The sequence below is a fragment of the Papaver somniferum genome, chromosome 8 (genome assembly GCF_003573695.1).
Source record: "Papaver somniferum cultivar HN1 chromosome 8, ASM357369v1, whole genome shotgun sequence".
In the NCBI taxonomy this organism is placed as follows: Eukaryota; Viridiplantae; Streptophyta; class Magnoliopsida; order Ranunculales; family Papaveraceae; genus Papaver; species Papaver somniferum.
Genome location: NC_039365.1, coordinates 90,048,489 through 90,053,849, shown reverse-complemented (window position 1 = coordinate 90,053,849; position 5,361 = coordinate 90,048,489).

Genomic DNA, 5,361 nt, shown 5'->3' with positions numbered 1-5,361 from the left:
GGGGGTACCTGGTTTTATTCGAAGTTTGTGATGAACTAACTTTTGGTCAATTCCAGGCATGTCCCCTAATTTCCAAGCAAAGATGTCCGCGTATTCCTTTAGAAGTTTGATCAACGCGGCTTCTCTTTCTTCATACATCAAGGTGCCTATTCTGATAATCTTCGGATTTCCCTCAGTACCTATGTTGACTTCTTTAGATGCTTCGACAGGCGTAAACGTGGGTTTTGGTCCCCCCAAGAGAGGAACATTCTTTGATTGTTATTTGGTGGGCTCTCCGTCTTCTTTTGTCGCGGAGGTGCTGGCTTCTGCGCTGCCAGTGGTGCTCACGTTCAGAAGGCTTTTCCGGAGATTTCTTCCAGATATGTATCTATGGTTATTTCCTTATTTTTGGCTCTTCAGGACTGGTGGTTTTCTTCCCGCTCGTTATTGATCTGATTCTGTAAGGTCTGACATTCCCGCGCAGTTACTTAGTCTCCTTTAATTTCCATGACTCCCTGGGGTGTTGGGAATCTGAGATATTGATGGTAGGTTGCCGCTACTCCTTTGAGCTTGTGAACCCATCTTCTTCCGATGATGGCATTGTAAGGTGAAGGTGCATCTACGACGCTGAATCGGGTGTCCACTTTCATGGGCCCTGCGTCTACTTGTAAGACAATGTCCCCTAGGGGCTTTGTAGCTGCGTCGTTGAATCCGTAGATGGTGTAGTAAGATGACAACAGTTGCTCGTCGTTGAGTTCCATACGTTTGAACGTGTCATAGAACAGGACGTTGACTGAGCTTCCTCCATCGATGAGAATTTTCTTGACATTGCACCCTGCTATTGGGAGTGTGAGGACTAGAGGATCATTATGGTCTTCCATGTCTTCTTCCACATCGTCTGCATCGAAGGTCATGGGCGCGTCCATCCATTGTTCGTGCTCGTTTACCTCTTTCCCATCGATATTATAAAGCTCACAATAATCTTCGAATTGTTTTCTCAATCTCTTCCCAATCTGGGCGGTTAGGGATGGTCCTTGAATCTCTGAACATGAAATCGTGTTGAGGGTGCGGTTGCCTTCTGGTAATTGAACCTGCTTTCCTCTCTTGGTTCTATCTTCGTTATCAATCTTCCGTATATATTGCTTCAGGTCTCGTCGATTAGTTTTTGAATCATTATCTTGAGATTTTTGCACTTTTCTGTTTGATGACCGTTGAAACAGTGGTATTCACAGTATTCCTTGGATTTTTCTGATCTAGGAGGCTGCTTTCCCTTGGACTATGGCCAATCGAAGTTCTCCCTCCCTTTAATCTCTCTCAGGATGCGCGAATAACCGGTATTCAGCTTGGTATAGACTTGATCTTCAGATTTTCGATCATCTCTTCGTCTATCATCCCTTCGTTCTTTCCTTACTGTGTTGGGATGCTCTTCTGTGATTCCTCTTTTGGACCCGCTGGCTTGATCCTCGGAATTTGTGCGTGTAGGACGTTGAGTATGAGCTCTGGGATTTTCACGCTGAATTTATTCTAACCTTGCATGTTTTTCTATGATTATCCGAAGATCTCCTTCGGTGGTAGGGATGGTCCCGTGGATCTCCACAAACAAAGGACTCATCCTGTTTATCCCCCATTTGTAGCAGTTGATACTAACCATAGGATCTACGTTGCCAATAGCTTGGAAAATCTTGTGCCATCTATCAGTATATTCTCTGATGGTCTCTTTGTATTCCATCTCCAGCGAGAATAACTTGTCCATGCCGGTATTGACAACCTTGTTGTACATGTATGTTGATAGAAATTTTTCTGTGAGTTGGTCGTAGGAATCGATGGAGTTTGATGGAAGGTTATCGAACCATGATAACGCGGACCCTTTTAGACTTGATGGGAAGTATCTGCACAGTATGGAGTCTTCGTTATCCCAACGGGCCATCATTCGATTATAATATCGAAGATGAGCCGCAGGATCAGCTGACCCGTCATAGAAATCGAAAGCAGGAACCAAACATTTCTGCGGTATGGAAGCCCTGGCCAAGTGTGGTGTCAGCGGGGTAGTGTTTGCTTCCTTCATCACTTGCTCTAGTCTTCTGCCTCTCTGTCTAGTCTTTAGCTCCTTGATTTCTGCAAGCATCTCAGTACGCAGATTTTCCATTGCGATCTGGTGCTCTTTACGAATGGTAGATTTTGCTCTTAGGAGGGTGGTACCGTCATAGTAGTCCGAGTTCTCGGGATTGTACTCAGGGTCTGATCTTTGGCTGCTCCTTGATCCTCTTCGGTTCAATGGAATCGGGTTGTTTGCGATCACCATTCTTCTATCTTGATTAGGTGCTACAACCTTGGAGTTAGCTTCGTCGCGTTGGTTTTCTACCTCTGCGCTATGAATGTTTCTTTCCTTGAGTGTTTGGTTCTCTTGTGCTAATATCGCCACAACATCTGCGTATGCCTTCTGGTTCTTCCTTAATTCTGCCAGCTCGGCCATCATCTGAGCGGAATGATTTGACCCTTGATTTGGTGTTCCTGCCCGCAATCGCTCATCGGAGGCTATGGTCTGTTCCTCATCCACGATCTGTATTACTGGCTCTGGTGGATCTAACCGTGCACCCTGGGACCCCGACGGTTGTTGTGAGGGTTGACCTGCTATTAGAAGCTGTTGCTTGGTCGGAAAAGGTATGTTCTATTCGTTGGTTAAGGGCATCCCATAGAGGGGTTGTTGTATTCCTGACTCTGCTACGACTTCCTGATGTTCCTGTAGTTGAGCATTGGTTATTCTGGGAGCTCCAACCTTGGATCCGCCAGCTCTTGAAGCTCCTGCTTTGGCTGCCGCGGCATTTACTGCGTTTGCTGCGATGATGTTGGCATTGATGGGGGCCATGATTTCCGCATTATCCTGCGCCCTATCCGCTGCCTTCAGCTTTTCACCTCTCTGCTTACTCCTAGTTACCACTGGGGTTGTCCTTGGCATATCTTTTGACGAAGCTTTTGCCTTCCCGATATCTTTGCTTTTCTCCATCTTTTAATATTTCCCTGAAAAAGAGAGAAAAAATCACGAAGATAATGGGTCCCACGTGATATCTATTAGCGTTTTGAGTTCTCAAAGGTGTAAAATCTTGAAGATACGAAAGGCACCCATCTATGTAGATGACCGCAGATCTGTTCGAAGTTTTGATTTTCAAGGACTGAAAACTTAGAAAATGCATGAAAAATCAGATCTACTTAGATAAACGCGGATCTGTTCATAATTTTAGTTTTCAAAGGTGTAAAATCTTGAAGATACGAAAGGCACCCATCTATGTAGATGACCGCAGATCTGTTCGAAGTTTTGATTTTCAAGGACGTGAAAACTTAGAAAATGCATGAAAAATCAGATCTACTTAGATAAACGCGGATCTGTTCATAATTTTAGTTTTCAAAGGTGTGAAAACTTAGAAAATGCATGAAGAATCAGATCTACTTAGATAAACGCGGATCTGTTCATAATTTTGGTTTCTGAAATCATGAACGGAAAAAACCGTAGTGTTCCATACATCGTTATTTTCAGAAAACGAAGCCTGAAACAAGTCACAGGAGAAGATAAATCTTTTACCGGGATGAAAGTCCCTGTTTTTAGCGCCAGATTGTGAACACGCAGATCAATGTCATCTGAGTATTCACAAACAATGCGCGCAGACTCATGACAATATAGTAAATAGGCTGCGCCTGAAGGGAATGGATTGGTTATGTCGAATCCTTGACTCAGAGTTCCAATACTCTTCCTCGTCTCATCAACTACAATCATTGTCCTTAGCTCATACAATAAGATAAATAGTGGACGAAGTATAAAATGTACGAACATGATATGCCATAAGTAACGAATTGAACATATAAAGTATAGATGTATGAACATAGACGAAACGATTAACTTATATGATTCTCACTCAGATCTCTGTCTCCGGGATTGGGTTTTTCATTATATGTGTGAGGGTTACAGAAATAGTCGAATGACTTTGAGACCAATATAAGCCTGCGTAGCAGGAGGAACCTCACTTACACTTTCTCTATCTCTCTGTCTCTCTCCTATTCTCTTCTCAATGTCTTTTTTCTTCCCCCCTCTTCACTTGGGAGAGAGGGGTATTTATAGGGTGGTTACGTGGGGTCCACTTCTGAAGCCCGTTATAACCTTATCCTCTTGTGTCTTGTGCCGCTTACGCAGAGGTCTTTGTGTTCTCGGTTCTCTCTACGTGTTCCGTTTGAATATTCAGTGCTATCTGCACTTCCTCCACAGGCTGACTGACACGTATGCTGTTTGAGGGTATTTAATGCGGGTAGTTGAGATGTCTGTCTCCGGTAGACAGCTGTCCTCTGCCCCTGTCTTGTCTGTGTCAGTCTGACCATCCCCAGTCGTAGATCTTAGATCTTTCTGGGATAGGATAAAGTGACTCTTGGGTTATCCTCCAGTGCTTCGCAGTATTCTAGTGTTTCCGTCTTCCTCGATCCTCTACCGCTGGATCTGGTGGGTGACGACGCTATCTTGACAAGGCGCGTCTCTTGGCTGTCCACGTGTGATATCATATCTTGATGTTCTCAGCCGCACGTCCTCCACGTGTGTCTTTGTGGACACGTGGCGAAAAATGAAATGTGTACCTACAATATTGGAAGTTACAAATATCATATATTGCATGTTTCAACTTAAGTGATTCCGTTGATTCATCTATTACATGCTGACGATAGTGCTGCCAATCTTTATTATCTCTCCAAACATTTACTGTACGTTTAATCTAAGTCCAGAACTAACGTTTAAATTTTGGAATTATGTGCTCATATTTTTCTACTCTATCGGTTTTGGGTGTAGTATTTGATTGAATAATTCGGTTCTTGAGAAGAAAAAAACACAAGTACACTACGGATCGCTAGTAGAGACTTGCATTCAAATCTTTCGCTAACCATGTTAACGTGCATATTATTTTTGTGACATCTAGAATTAAGCAATACCTTGCCGGAACCATTTCATTTCTTGTTGTTGGTTTGCGTCACTCATTATTACCGGATTCCGAAAATAAAAATATATTTTCTATATAGCTTTCGAGTGACGTACAGGGATTTAGCCTTGCTAATTAGGTTGAAAATTAACCCATTAGAAGGGAAATTTTCTAGTTCGCCACATATTCACAAGCTTGATTTTCATTTAGCCTATTTTTTTTTTCATTCACGTGCCTTCATCCCTCTCCTTGCACATACGTACGAGTACCTAAAGTTCTTAACAGTCTTCGGGTTGGGTGTGGCCGACCTAGCAGTAAGTGATCTCGGAAACCTGTATATGATGAAAGGTAACACTCACTTCTTATAAGTAGAATGCTTTTTATTTAGTGATTATTTTATGGTTATTGACATTCTCTTGGCTGAAACGGATGG